Source organism: Bos taurus, chromosome 11 (assembly GCF_002263795.3).
Source record: "Bos taurus isolate L1 Dominette 01449 registration number 42190680 breed Hereford chromosome 11, ARS-UCD2.0, whole genome shotgun sequence".
In the NCBI taxonomy this organism is placed as follows: Eukaryota; Metazoa; Chordata; class Mammalia; order Artiodactyla; family Bovidae; genus Bos; species Bos taurus.
The window spans coordinates 49,164,062-49,179,731 of record NC_037338.1 but is presented as its reverse complement, the minus strand read 5'-3'; the positions used below and the strand labels follow the sequence as shown (position 1 = coordinate 49,179,731).

Below are 15,670 nucleotides of genomic sequence, written 5' to 3'. Positions count from 1 at the left end.
AAAAGCACCAGACACACCCAAAATGAGGAACATTCTGCAGAGCAACTGGCCACTGCTCTTCAAAAGTGCTGTGATCAGGAAAGACAAAGTTTGAGGGAACTGTCCCAGACTGGAGGAGGCTAAGGAGACATGATAACTCAGCGCCCTGTGTGAGACTGCATAGGATCCTGGGGAGAAGAAGAATCCAGGGGCAGTGGACAAAGTTGGAATACCAGCTGAAGATAAGTTAGTAGTGCTGTATCAGTGTTCATATCCTGCATGCGTGCTAAGTCACTTCAGTCACATCCGACTCTGCGACCCTATGGACTGTGACCCCTCAGGCTCCTCTGTCCAGGGCATTCTCCAGGCAAAATACTGCAGTGGGTTGCCATGTCCTCCTCCTGGGGCTCTTCCCACCTGGGGACTGAACTCACATCTCACTGTGTCTCCTGCACTGCAGGCGGTTCTTTACCACTACCTGGGAATTCCTGTTCATATTCTGGTCTTGATAATTATGCTCGGTTACAGAAGATGTTAACATTTGGAAGAGGTTTGTGAAGTGTATTTAGGCATTTTTCTTACTATTTTTGCAAAGTTTCTCAAGTCTAAAATTATCTCAAAATGAAAAATAAAATTAAAAACAAGATTGTGTGAAATATACATACATAATGATTTTTAAAAGGCGTTGCACAAAGTATTATATAGAGAATGAGTAAACAACAAGGTGCTACTGTATAGCACAGGAAACTATATTCAATGTCCTGTGATAAACCATAATGGAAAAAAATATAAAGAAAAATATGTTTTGCTCGCTCAGTCATGTCTGACTCTTGGTGATCCTATGGACTGTAACCCACTAGGCTCCTCTGTCCATGGGATTTTCCATGCAAGAGAACTGGAATGAATAGCCATTCCCTTCTCCAGGAGATTTTCCCAACCCAGGGATCAAACTCGGGTCTCCTGCATTGCAAACAAATTCTTTACCATCTAAGCCTGGTACTAGTGGTAAAAAAGAAAAAAAAATGTATAACCGAATCACATTGCTGTACAGCAGAAATGAACACAAGACTGTAAATCAACTGTACTTATAATTTTTTTTAAAAAGGCATTACAATGTGTATCAGGTTTCTGATTATCCAAAGTTTGAAACCTCCCTTAAGCCAGAGCCCAATCTGTGAGATGAAAACCTCTACTTTTATCACAACACAGAAGTAGAAAGAAGGGAAGTATTGGCACATATTGAGCAAGACACACGTAGATATTCATACGACGTTTTAGTGGAATTGTAGAACACACTGTGGGGCTTCCGTGGTGGCCCAGATGATAAAGAAACCACCTGAAATGCGGGAGACCAGGTTTGATCTGTGTGTTGGGAAGATCCCCTGGAGAAGGGAATGGCTACCCACTCCAGTATTCTTGCCTGAAGAATTTCACGAACCGAGGAGCCTGGCGGGCTGCAGTTCATGGGGTTGCAAAGAGTCGGACACGACTGAGTAACTAACATTTTCACTTTCAGAACACACCACAGACTGACCAAACCCTCCACTCCTGTTCTGGAATGTTCTGACCATTGCTCTGGCTTATGTTCCCACATTTCACAGACATCCCCAGAACTGCATGTAGCATGGTCCTGAGGATCACAGGACTTAATATTTCTTGCTTTCATAATGCTGGCCCTGGGGTGGCACAGGTAATGGGATAAAGGAAGCAGATCATGTCTGCTGAGGCATGAGATAATAGCAATGAAATGATGATGGTAGCTGAGTGATCACCTGCCAATGCTCTGATGCTTAATCCGACCCCTAGAGGAAGGGTCTCTTACTATACACAGTTTACGAAGAGGGTGGCAGACTTGCCCAGGGTCTTCTCCTCTGACGTGCACAGCTAGTAACTTGTGGGGCTAGGATCTGAGCCCAGGAAGGCCACCTCCAGAGCCCACATGCTGATAAGTTAGAAGGTGCAACGGGTGCGGCTGAATGCAAGGTAAGTGGGGGTTAGTCCTCCAACCCATCTTGGGTTTTTGTTGGTGGTGGTGGTTTTTTGGCTGCTCTGGGTCTTTTTAATTGTGGCACATGGGCTTAGTTGCCACACAGCATGTGGGATCTTAGTTCCCTGGCAACCGCTGTGTTGGAAGTAGTAGTAGCAGTCGCTCAGTCGTGTCCAACTCTTTGCAGCTCCATGGACTGTTACCTGCCGAGCTCCTGTGTCCATGGGATTCTCCAGGCAAGAATACTGAAGTAGGTTGTCATTCCCTTCTCCAGGGGATCTTTTCAACCTGGGGAGTGAACCTGGGTCTCCTGCATTGCAGGCAGAATCTTTACTATCTGAGCCATTGGAAGGTGGATTCTTAACCACTGGACCACCAGGGAAATCCCTTCTCCTGGGTTTGGTAGAACTCCTCTCTGAGTTTCAGAATGGAACAGGATCAGAGCTACTTAAGCACTGGCAGGAGCTCTGGCAGCCACTCTGCAGGAGTGTGGGCTTAGCTGCAAGGGCTGGTGCCTGGACTTCCCCATGACAGCAACTCTTTTTATTATTAACCATTTACCTAGTCAGACCAGTCAATCCTAAGGGAAATCAACCCTGAATATTCATTGGAAGGACTAATGCTGAAGCTGAAGCTCCGATAGTTTGGCCACCTGATGCAAAGAGCCGACTCATTAGAAAAGACCCTGATGCTGGGAAAGATTGAGGGCAGGAGGAGAAGGGGACAAGAGAGGGCAGGAATAGTTGGATGGCATCACTGAAAGCAAGCTCTGGGACATGGTGAAGGAGAGGGAAGCCTGGTGTGCTGCAGTCCATGGAGTTGCAAAGAGTTGGACACAACTGAGCAACTGAACAACAATCCGGCCACTTAGCAGTTTCTTCTGTTAAGTACCACAGTCAGGACACTTGGAGGCTCTGATTCATGGGGGTTTCTGATACTCTCCCTTCTGGGAAAAGTCCCTCCGCATACTAGGATTGCCTAAGCCTGTTCCTACTGCTGAAAGAAGCCCCAGTGCTGACCCTGGAAGTGGAACAAGCACCCCTTCTGGGCCAGTCAGTGTAGGGTGGAGAACTGTATGTGTGCTCAGTCGCTATCATGTCTGACTCATGTCACTAAGATTTGGCTTCTCTCCCTGCCTGTCCTCTGCTTTCTGGGTGTCACAGTCTCAGCACACACTGTCCAGGCAGGGGCTCTGCTGGAAGGGTGGTGGTCAGAGGAGGCTTTCTTCCCTGAAACCTCAGCAAATATCTCACGTTGTGCATGCATGCTTAGTCGCTAAATCGCATCCAACTCTTTGCTACCTCGTGGACTTAGCCCACCAGGCTCCTCTGTCTGTGGAATTTTCCAGGCAAGAATACTGGAGTGGATTGCTATTTCCTACTCCAGGGCTTTCCAAGGGATCTTCCTGACCCAGAAATCAAACCTGCATCTCTCACATCTCCTGCATTTGCAGGCAGATGCTTTACCACTGAGCCTCACCTGGAAAGCGCAGGATGGAGGCTTAAATAGGAAGAAATTTGAACAGCCACAAACTGCCCCCTCCCCAGTTTTTCTCCCTTCTCCTCATGTTCTCTGAGAAGTAACATACATAGAAAGCAAGGGTCTGGACCAGGACTCCTGACCTTGCTGTGTGACCTTGAGCAACACCCTGCCCTCTCCGGGCTTTAGTGAACTCAGCTATGAAGGACAGGGTGAGACCCGGTGATTTCTAGGGTCCCTTCCGGCTCCTGCACTTTGCGGCGCCAGGAGCTGGTGACAAGGCAGAAGGAAGCCAGGCCCATTCCGGATGGACTTGAAGGTGTTTGCTCTGTGCTCTTGCGGAAGAGCTTGACCGAGGTGTGAGTTAGGGAGGGACTGTGGCTGCTCTGGCTGCACACAATCGGGACTGAGGTGACTCAGAAGAGAACACGCCATGTGTTAAAATAAGAGTTGGCATTTCTGAGAAGGGAAGTCCAGGAGCCGGCCAGGATGGGATTAGCTGTTGATAAGGGCCCAGCATTGTTCTTAAGTCTCCCCTGAGGTCCACACCACATCCTAGAAGAGGAGAAGCCAGGTCCTTGGACCCTGATGGGGTTGGGACAAAGTCAAGGCGTTGCTGAGAATGAGGCCCAAGGGGCGCCTGGGGCTGTGACAGGAGGAGGCAGGGGAGTGCTGTGGTGAGGAGTCAAGGCCGTCTGATCCTGAGCGCCGAGTGCCCTGACCTGTCACTTGTCCTGGGCCAGAGGAGGGTTTGAGAGGGGACGATGAACATGGACTCTGAAGGCCTAAAAATGGACAACCTGAAACAGCTGTCCAAGCCCAGCGACCCTGAGCACCCCCACCCTTTCCCCGCAAAAGTTCAGGCAAGAGCCATGAACACAGTGGGGGGAGTGGGGAGGGGAGTGCCCTCAGGTTCAAGACTCTTCAGTCTGTGAAAAACAAATGCTGACAGGAATGTGAGGAAACCACTGTTTACTTTGTTCAAGTGTTCTAGCAAATGTGTTCTAAAGTGTCTCTGCGGCAGGATGGTGAGGGAGGTGAGGCCTGGGCTATGGGAAGTGGAGACAGGAGTGAGGACCCTGCAGAGGCCACAGCGAGGAGGTCATCTCCCCCTGACTCCTGGGGAACAGACCCACAGGGAGCGGGTGCAGGCCCTCTCTAGAGTTGAAAGTGAGCGCAAAAGACGGGGCTCAGGGCGTCTTGTTGGTGCAGGAAAGGCTCAGATTTAGGGTCCCAAGAAGGGGCCTGTGTGTGTTGGGGTGGGTGGGCAGTGGGCACTGGTGACTCTCCGGGGTTGGTGAGTGGCAAGTGACAGAAACGTATAAAGCTGGCTAAGCTAAAGAGGAGTTAGAACAAGGGTCCCGCAGGACCTGAAGTTACCAAGAGGATGAGAATGGGGGCCAGGAAGTTTCTGGAACAGAGTGGGCTCAGAGTCACTGTCTCTGTCTCCTTCACCCAGGCTGCCTGGTCACCTGTCTCCATTGTCCATCCACTGACCTGGCCTCCTAGTTTGATCACTGTTGCTCAAGGACCTCAAAAAGTTCCTTCCCCACATGGTAACCACAGGCCCTGAGACTCACAAACTTTTAGATACAGAACACGAAGCAGGCTCACCAGAGGCCCTAAGGCTGAGCCCGGGATTTTAGAGACAGAGAATGTGTTCTATCCAGGCTGGCCAGGATTCCCACCCCTCCCCCACCCCCCCGCCCGCATCCCCCAACCCTCCATCTAATGGGCTCGCCAGGTGAGGCAGGTCCATAGCGACCATGTGGGATCCTCCACTTTGGCTGAGCTGTGGGTGGGGGAATTTCTTTTTTTTTTTTTAATTTTATAAAAAAAAGTTATTTAACATCAAAACATTTTGTACTGGGGTATAGCCGATTAACAATGTTGTGATAGTTTCAGGGGAACAGTGAAGGGACTCAGTCATACGTATATATGTATCCATTCTCTCCCAACCCCCATCTGAGGGTGGGGGAAGTTCTTGATCCCAGAAATGACAGAAACAAGAGAAGATGGGGCCAAGAGGAAGAGCCAAGGAAATCTCCTGAAGCTGGGGATCCAGGTGAGGAGAAGCCCAGGAGAGAGCCGGGAGGGAAGAGAATCCAGGACATACATCCACACCCATGAATGAACTCTTTGTATTCACAGATGGTGAAGAGTGGTTTGAACTTTTTTTTTAGTTGGAGTATAGTTGATTTATAATATTGTGCCAATCTCAATTGTACAGCAAAGTGATTCAGTTATACACATATAGACATTTAAAAAATATTCTTTTCCATTATGGTTTATCACAGGATATTAAAAAAAATTTTTTTTAATTGGAGGCTAATTACTTTACAATATTGTGGGTTTTGCCATACATTCACTTGAATCAGCCATGGGTGTACATGTGTTCCCCATCCTGACCTTCCCTCCCACCTCCCTCCTCATCTCATCCTTTTGCTTTAGAACCTCCCGTAAAAAGAATCTATAACCTGACTGCCACTGATACAGCAAAAAGGTCTGATTCATCAAAGTCATCTTTCTTTTTTATCTTTTTCTGGCTGCACCAGGTGCCATGCGGGATCTTAGTTCCCCAACCATGGATTGAACCCCTGCCGCCTGCACTGGAAGTATGGAGTCCTAATCACTGGACCACCAGGAAATTCCCCATCAAAGTCATTTTTTGCTCAAGGTAACCTCAGAGAAAGAAGTAGAAAAGTTTACGTGTGACAAATTTTTTTTTTTACAGTCAGGGAGAAATTTCCTGCCTAGAAATGGGAAAGATCAAGAAATGTATACCTGCATGCATGCTCAATCTTGTCCAACTCTTTGCTACCTCATGGACTGGAGGCCGCCAGGCTCTTCTGTCCATGGAATTTCCCAGGTGAGAATAGGGAATGGGTTGCCATTTCCTATTCCAAAGAAATGTACATGTGTGTGCAAATCCCCAGACCCAAGCAATCAGAAACCTCCCATGTGTGTGCAGGGCTGTCACTCACAAGTCTCAGGACAGACAACAGGCCACACCCCCTTTCTCCACGATAGGCACCCCAATGTTTGGAGCCGGCTGATAGAAGGCAGCTTGCTCCATTTCTTAGGCCTTGGGCTCTGCCACTGGCATCTAAAAGCCTCGTGGTGCAGAGGGGTGCTTTCAATATCCCTGCTTCTGTGAGTGAAGCACCCTGCCTGGCTCCACCCTGCCTCTTACACTGGTAGGAGGTAAGATTCCTTCCCCGATAACGTGTTCAGCAGTCAGCAGGCATTTACCATGCTCAGGAGTCTGTAAAGCACCTTGCCCGAAAGAAACTTCTAGAACTATTAAAAGACAGAGAAAGTGCTAGAAGTTCCCAACACTTGTAGGAGGTTGACTGTCTTAATTTTCTGGAACTTTCCCAATTTTAACACTGAAAAGTCTTGCATCCCAGGAAACCCCTCAGGCCTGGGCAAACTGAGCCAATGACTTACTGATGTGGCGGGCACATGGGGAAAGATGCTAAGTCACGATCAAAAAGCCCAGCTGACTGTTTCTAGCATCACACCCAAGCCTCACACCCACAGCCTTCCAGAGGCATTTCTTCCCAGAGTGCTCCTAGCTTGCATCGTTCTCAGCACTGGGCTCTACCCTCTTGGAGATGGTTGATTTTTCTCACACCCACACATGCACATACACAAGCAAAAAAAAAAAACCCCAAAAGACAGGCATTGTTTAAACTTATAGCAGGTTATATTCTAGGAAAAGGTGGTGTAAGTCAAAAAGATAAAAATTGGGTCAATTTTCCCACAGAAACAATACCATGATGAGAAAGCCTGAGCAGGAAAACTTCTATAAAAAGTTCTATCCTGGCCTTGAACAATTTCTGCAAACTTCTCTAACTTGCTAAACTTTTCTAAGTATTTCTCTGAGGTAACAAGGAGCAAAGTGTTCTCTTAGAAAAATCAGATGCCAGGAATGATTAACTGGACATTGAATACCTGTACTTTGATGTACATATACTTCAAAGGAAAAAGACAAATCAGTAATTTATCCTTGGACAGCAAGGAGATCAAACCAGTCAATTCTAAAGGAAATCAACCTTGTATATTCATTAGAAGGATTGATGCTGAAGCTGAAGCTCTAATACTTTGGCCCCCTGAGGTGAAGAGAAGACTCATTGGAAAAGACTCTGATGCTGGGAAAGATTTGAAGGCAAATGGAGAAGAGGTGGGCAGAGGATGAGATGGTTAGATAGCATCACTGACTCAATGGACATGAATCTTAGCAAATCCCAGGAGATAGTGAAGGACAGGGAAGCCTGGTGTACTGCAGTCCATGAGGTTCAAAGAGTCAGACATGACTTATCGACTCAACAATAACAACAACAACTGTTATTTTATTTGTTGAAAGGATCTCTCTGCTCAGGGTTCCCACTGAGCAGTTAGAGGAGTGGTCTTCAACCATGTCCTCAACCACCAGGGAGCCATAAAACCTGCTGATGCCTGGGTACCATCCAGAGATGCTGATGAACTAGGTTTGGGTTCCAGTGGGTGGTGGATGCACCTGGGGCCAAGAGCTTGCAGCAAGAGAAGGGCAGGAAAAGGAGGGGTGCCTGAGGTCTGGGGTCAAGTCCTAGGATCTTGAGTGCTGTAGCTGGAACACTGAGACACCTACTAACTGGAAACAAAGCCCTAGTGGTCACTGAAGTCAATCTTCTTATCTTGGGGAAATAGATCTAGAGGGATGAGGGGATGTCCCTCAGCATTTAGATGTAAAATTAGAACACAGTTTTGAAAAAAATTTTTTTAATTTAACTTTAAATAAAAAATTTTTTTAATTTAATTAAAAATTTTTTTATTTTAAAATTTTTAATTAGAGGATGGTTGCTTTACAGTGTTGTGTTGGTTTCTCCAGACAACAACGTGAATCAGCCAATACATATATTCCCTCCCTCTTAAGCCTCCTTCTCACCCCCAGACCCTCCCCATCTCACACCTCTCAACTGTCACAAAGCCCGGGCTGAGCTCCGTGTGTTATCACATAAAGCAGCTTCCACTAGCTATCTGTTTTACACATGGTAGTGTGCATGTGTCAGCGCAACCCCCGCAGTTCGTCCCACTCCCTCCTTCTGTGTCCGCACGTCTGTTCTTACGTCTGCTGCTCCATTCCCGCCCTGTAACTAAGTTCATCAGTACCATTTTTCTAGATTCCATATATATGCGTTAATATACTTTGTTTTCTTTCTGAGTTACTTCACTCTATATAACAGGCTCTAGAGAACACAGGTACTTTGATGCTTTATCTTTTTTTTTGTTTTGTTTCTTTTCTTCTATTTATTTATCTTTATTTGGAGGCTAACTGCTTTACAGTAGTGTGTTGGTTTCTGCCGTACATCAACATGAATCAGCAATAAGTATATATGTATGTCCCCTCTCTCTTGAACCTTCCTCCCACCCTATCGCGCCCCTCTAGGTTGTCACAGAGCACCAGTTTGAGCTCCCTGCATCAAACAGCAAATTCCCACTGGCTATCTATTTTACGTATGGTAATGTATATGTTTTCCTGCTGCTCTCTCAGTTCATCGATCGCATCCTCTCCTTCTCTTACGGTGTCCACAAGTCTTTTCTCTACATCTGCTGCTCTATCCCTGCCCTGAAAATAGGTTCAGCAGTACCGTTTTTCTAGATTCTATACTACGTGTTAATAAACAGTATTTGTTTTTCTCTTTCTGGCTTCACTCTGTAACAGACTCTAGAGAACATAGGTATTTTGACATCTTATCTTTATTCTGCTTTCACACTTTGGTGGCTTTAAAATATGCCTACATATTCCTTGAAATGCTTCCCTTTAAAAAGTGAAGTTTAATTCCTTTCCCCTTGAGTGTGGGTGGACTTCATGGCTCATTTCAAATGCGTACAGTCTGGAGGAACTGATGGCTTGTGACTTTTGAGGCCAGATCGTGGGTGCTCTGTTTCTTGTATCACTCACTCTGGGGAAGTTAGCTGGCATGCCCATGAGGACACCCCTGCAGCCTGAAGGAAAGGCCGTGTGCTGACAGCAGCTCTGTGGGGGTGGCATCTTGGAAACTTCCCTGGTGGTTCAGATGGTAAAGAATCTGCTTTTCACTTTCATCTTGGAAGCAGACCCTCTGGCTTCAAGCAAGCGATCAGGTGACTGGAGTCTTGGCTCACATCTTGTCCACCCCCTGCTGGGAATCCCTGAGCCAGTACCATTCAACTAAGTCAGTCCTTAACTCCTGACCCACAGAAATGGTGAGATAGTAACGGTGAGTTTTAAGCAGCTAAGCTTTGAGGTGACTTGTTACACAGTAATTGATGACAAGTGCATGCACCACCCTAAAATAAAATCATTCAGAGTTAGTAATATCCAATTTGAGGACAAACTCTAGTGCAGGAGGAGAAAATGAATGAGAGGAATAGAAAGTATAGCAGCATTTTCCTTCTAAGGGAGGAAGGGGTTAGGGTGGTGGAGAAATCTCTGTGTATGCTATTCCCCTCTGTTGGTGGAAGCTGGATAAAGGAAAGGTGCAAACTTCAAGGTGTCTAGAAGCTCTTCAGTCTGTTGAAGCTTACAACTTAGAGTGGGTGGCTTTTGTTTTATCAGGGCTCACGAAGCAGGCCTGAAACTGAGTTGCTGTTGTTCAGTGGCTAAGTCGTGTCCAACTTTTTGCAACCCCATGAACTGCAGCACGCCAGGCTTCCCTGTCCTTCACTGTTTCCCAGAGTTTGCTCAGATTCATGTCCATTGACCTGGTGATGCTATCTAACCATCTCATCCTTTACCACCCTTTTCTCCTTTTGCCTTCAATCTTTTCCAGCATCAGGGTCTTTTCCAATGAACTGACTCTTTTCATCAGGTGGCCAAACTGAGTAGAGGTGGAGAAAATGGATGGAGCAACTTTTAAGAATCATGGTGTATGACATTTCTTCATGTCATTGGTGCTAACCTCTAGGCATCCTGTGAGGTCTGTTGCATACACAGAGCCTCGAGGAAGGGGGCTGAGCTCTCCATGTGGGTCAGTGCTGAGCATGGGTGGGAATGGAGTCATGAGAGGCCCTGTGTAAGGCTGAGGGTTAAATCAGAGAGCAGAGAGAACTTGAGGGCCTCAGCATCTATCAGGTGGTCAGAAAAACAGAAGCTGTTCTGTGACTTGGGGACCCAGTCTGCAACCAGAAGTGTGAGGGGAGAAAGTGGGAGCCCTTAGAGTTCTGTGATACTCTTGCACCTGACCAAGCTTCTGGGAAAAATGGCTTCTGCTTCCCTCCTGCCGTCTAAGTCCAGGGCATGATTCTCTCACTGACAAAGTCTAACCTGGGAGCACACGAGGGAGGGGACTGTGGGAAGCAGCTTCCAGCCCAGGTGGCAGGGTGATACGTCAGGGTTAGCACTGGACTTCCCAATATACAAGCCTGGGGAAGCTGCCACTGAGGGCTGGGTTACGCGGGGATGTTCCCTTTTACTTGGTATAAAGGCAGCAAACAGTCCTAGTTGCTATTTACTTGCCAAATATATCTTCAAGAAATTTCCAGAGAGAGGTCTTCATGTTGACCAGAAACTGTTGCCCAGGAAGTGAGTGGTCATGTGGTTGGTAACACAAGGCTCCCAGGTGACAGCCTGTGGACACCTAGCCTCTACCCACAATTCTAAACTTTCCTCAGCCACTCCTTCACTGAATGCTTTAATGTCTGGCCTATGTGGAAAACATTTCTTCAGCTCATTGGAGACCCTTATCTTTATTAGGGAAACTTTGCCTGCTAGGTCTGCTTTTGGTGATTCTCAGAGAGTGAGTGTATTCATGATTCTGAGAATACTCATTTCAGAGTCTGTCTGTTAAGGATCTGTGGTGTTAGAAGTGAATGGTTTCTGGGATTTCCCTGGTGGTCCAGTGGCTAAACTTCTGCACTCTGAAAGCAGGGGGCCTGGGTTTGATCCCTGGTCAGGGAACTAGATCCCACATGCCACAGTTAAGAGTTCACAAGCTGCAACTAGACGATTCTGCATGCCTCTACTAAGACCTGGTGCAGCCAAATAAATTTAAAAAGAAAAAAGAAGTGAATGGGTTCTGAGCAGTCAGTGCTTCATTTAACCAAAGATATAGGGTTGCTGGTTTGGAATGTGTGGGAACAAAGATTGGGAACAAAGAGTCACATGGGTAGCCAGTGAAGAAAATAATTCCAGAAAAGTTTGTAAGCACTCTCTATGTAAAGGCATAGAGAGAATCATATAATACCCAAATTCAAATATTGCTTAAAATAAGGCCTAGGAATTATTGGTGCTTTTGACAGCATTGAGTTCTCGAATACCCTTCCCTCCACCCTACCTCCCACAATCCCAAAGCGTGTAAGAAAAAAATCTGTCTTCTTGAATTTGGGGCTCTGTAATTAAGAATGGATGCTAATTAGTCTCCACCTTTGCATACTTCAGGAAGAAAGGGCTGTCATGCAAATGAGTATGAGTAGCACATTTATGCTAGAGAGATTTTAATTTTTGAAGTTTAATTTCAAGCTTGCCAGAAGTACCTACTTGAAGCCCTACCACTAGCCCAAAAGAAAGATGCCCTTCTTTCCTTCCTTAAGACACCTGGCTGTCACCCGCCAGAAATCTGTGATAAGTATTCGAGTTCACAATCTGTGCAATGTGAAGGGGGCCCTAGAGTTGTGCAGTGCACTTGCTGGGCTTCTGCACATGGAATCCTGGTGTGCACACAGATACGGGTCATTCAAATTCCAAAGGTTGTCTACTACAGGACATTCTACCAGCTTTCATTTGGACCTATTGAAAGTCCTTTAAAAACAAATGCTGTATTTATTTAAAAAAAAAAAAAAATCCCACCTTTCATTCTCTCCTACTTCCTGAATCAGCTCTGCCTACTGTAATCTGATTAGCAGAAATCTACCAGGTGCCCACCCTGTCCTGTTCTTTTCAAAGGGCCAGTCACCCCCTGTGTGGACTCCTCCCATCCTCCCCCGTCTCCGGCCCTGCTGGCCATCCCCGGGCAGTGCCCCTTCCTGCGTCTGTTCCAGACCATCCAGCTGGTCTCCCTGAGGTACCTCCCCGCTCCCTCCTCCCAGGCCTGTGGGAACCTTCAAGAAAAGTGAGTCTGGAGCCCTGCTTGCCACAAGGGACTGATGAAGCTTGTGGCTGGATGCCCCAGTTTTGTGGGTGTGAGGACAGTGGGTTTGTGTGGTCGGGCCAGCTGTGAGGTCTGGTGAATGAGCTGGACCAGCAGGCAGTGTATTCAGCACCCAAGGTGCAAGTGGCCGGAAACAGCGAGGTCCCAGTAGCTGACAGCAGCAGCTGACGAGGCTACACTGCTCTCAGTGCCAATGAACAGGGTCAGAGTCCACAGGACAAAGGGTCCCTGAGAGCAGGTGACAGGTAGATGTGATCAATCCCAGGGCAGAGGCTGTGGACTCTGCTAGGCATGTCCCCTCCATGAGGAAGGTCCCACCAGGGTAAGGCACTGAGTCTAGAATGGGGCTCTGCACTGCCATCCAGTTTGTCGGTCAACTCACGTGCTAAGTTGGAAGACACCCTTGACCTTCTGAGCTTTGACATGGGATAAGGCCCACCTGGTCCATCTCAGGGGTATGTTGGGAGGCAGAGGGGGTAGGAAGTGAAGCCTGAGTGTTCATTGAAAGCAGAGATGAGTGCAGGGGTCTATGGGAAGGTGGCTGGAAATCAGGGAGCTCCAGACCAAGGTCAGGGATCCCGGTAGTGGGGTAGAAGGAAATCCGGGACTGGCCTCCTCTCAGATTTCTCCATCTGTGGTGGACGGAAGCACCCCACCTTGACCTTGGGCTATTTCTAGAGAGCTGGCCAGGCCACACTCTCCATGACGGCAGCAGCTGGCCACCTCCCCCTGGGGACTGGCTGCTCACTCTTCGGCTCCAGTTGGACCTGCTCCAGGCTGGGCTGTCACTGGGTGAGCTGTGGTAGCTGAGGGGGAGGACAGAGCCCAAGCTGGGCCCTCTGGAGAGGCCTTGTGTCTCAGGGGCACTTTAGCTCCCAAGGAGAGTAAACGATCTTGTGGGGCTGGGCCCGTAGTCACCTTAAAGAATCCCCTCTCGAGGGCAGGCTGAATAGGCCTGTGATATTCACTAGCCCCATGAGCACTACGGCCTTACGTTTACTTAGGGCATTGTTGTTGTTGTTTAGTCACTAAGTCGTGTCTGACTCTTTGCGACCCCATGGACTGTAGCCTGCCAGGTTCCTCTGTCCATGGACTTTTCCAGGTAAGAATAAAGAACAGATTTTTGGACTCAGTGAGAGAAGGAGAGGGTGGGATGATTTGAGAGAATAGTATTGAAGCATATACATTACCATATGTAAAACAGATGGCCAGTGGAAGTTTGATGTATAACACAGGGAACATAAACGCAGTGCTCTGTGATGACCTGGAAGGATGGGATGGGGAGGGAGGTGGGGGGTTCAGGGTGGAGGGGACACATGTATGTCTATGGCCAATTCATACTGATGTGTGGCAAAAACCATCACAATATTGTAAAGTAATTATTCTCCAATTAAATAAATCTAAAAAGAATAATGGAGTGGGTTGTCATTTCCTTCTCCAAGGGATCTTCCTGACCCAGGGATTGAACCCTCATCTCCTGCATTGCAGGTGGATTCTTTACCACTGAGCCTTTGCAATTCCTTCTCACTCAGTCATTCCTCCACCCAACAAATATGTATTGAGGGCCAACAGGGCCGCCCATAGAGTTTACTTGTGAATAAACAAGTAAATAATTGTGAAGAGCAAATGCAATTCCAACTTCTAGTAAAAGCTAAGAAGGAAATGAACAAACAGGGAATAGCGGTAGGGGCCTTCCGGCAGAGGTGTCATTTAAGTTGAGGCTTGAAAGATGGGAAAGGGCTAGCTATGTGAATAATGTGGGAAAGGGTTCCAGGTAGAGGGAACAGCATCTGTGAAAGCCCTGAAGCAGAAAAGAGCTCCGTGCCTCAGAGACAGCAAGGAGTCCTGGGGGACTGGATGTGTAATGAGTGAGAAAAAAGGGGTGGGAAACCCAGTCAGAGAGACAGGCAGGGATCAGATCCTGTGACCCTAAGAAAGAGTGTGGATTTTCTTTACGGATAAGAGAAACTGCCAGAAGGTTTTAAGGAAGGTGTGATAAGATCTGACTTAAGTTGCAAAGAAGGTGAAGGGAAACTAAAGAGCTTCTTGATGAGAGTGAAAGAGGAGAGTGAAAAAGCTGGCTTAAAACTCAACATTCAAAAAACTAAGATCATGGCATCTGATCCTATCACTTCATGGCAAATAGATGGGAAATAAGTGGAACAGTGACAGATTTTATTTTCTTGGGCTCCAAAATCACTGTGGATGGTGACCTTAGCCATGAAATTAAAAGACACTTGCTCCTTGGAAGAAAATCTATGACAAATCTAGACAGCGTGTTAAAAGGCAGAGACATTTTTTGCCGACAAAGGTCTGTATAGTCAAAGCTATGGTTTTTCCAGTAGTCATATACGGATGTGAGAGTTGGACCATAAGGAAGGCTGAGCGCTGAAAAATTGATGCTTTCAAACTATGGTGCTGGAGAAGACTATTGAGAGTCCCTTGGACTGCAAGGAGGTCAAACCAACAAATTCTAAAGGAAATGAGCCCTAAATATTCATTGGAAGGACTGATACTGAAGCTCCAATTCTTTGGCCACCTGATGCAAAGATCTAACTCATTGGAAAAGACCCTGATCCTGGGAAAGATTGAAGGCAGGAGGAGAAGAGGGCAACAGAGGATGAGATAGTTGAATGGCATCACTGACTCAATGGACATGAGTTTGCAAACTCCAGGAGATAGTGAAGGACCAGAAAGCCTGTTTTGCTGCAGTTCATGGGGTCGAAAAGAGTCGAACATGACTTAGTGATTAAACAACAACAATAAAGCTGTAAAGAGGTTACTCTGCTGTGTGGTAGGAGAGAGGAGTACAAGTAGGAGGCTGCTGCAGGAGCTTGGGTGACTTGGACCAGATAGTTTATCAGACAGGATAGGCTATGTTGTGCTACAGTAACAAACAGACCTTAACCTCAGTGGCTTAACAACAAATATTTATTTTCAGGTGTTTTTTTTTTTTTTTTTGCCAGTGAGCAGGACAGCTATGCTTGTATTAATTACTCAGGGATTCAGGTTGTCAGGGTCCTCACCTCAATATGATTTCCATAATGCCCATGGCAGGAGGAAGGGATGTGTACTGGTTCTTGAAATTCCCCACCAGAAGTGACAGATGCTT

At 47.0% G+C, this 15,670-nt stretch overlaps 1 long non-coding RNA gene across 4 annotated transcripts in view; it reads right to left on the bottom strand.

Moving 5' to 3' along the window:
* Positions 1–15,670, bottom strand: part of LOC112448790 (uncharacterized) — a 51,411-nt gene that overhangs the window by 16,922 nt on the left and 18,819 nt on the right. For 2 of the 4 annotated variants that reach the window (XR_009496455.1, XR_003037189.2), the window contains exon 5: positions 9,170–9,760. The exons of the other annotated variants lie outside the window; for them this stretch is intronic. This is a non-coding gene — a long non-coding RNA (uncharacterized lncRNA). Of the gene's footprint in view, positions 1–9,169; positions 9,761–15,670 lie in introns of those variants that run through there. 4 annotated transcript variants of the gene reach the window in all.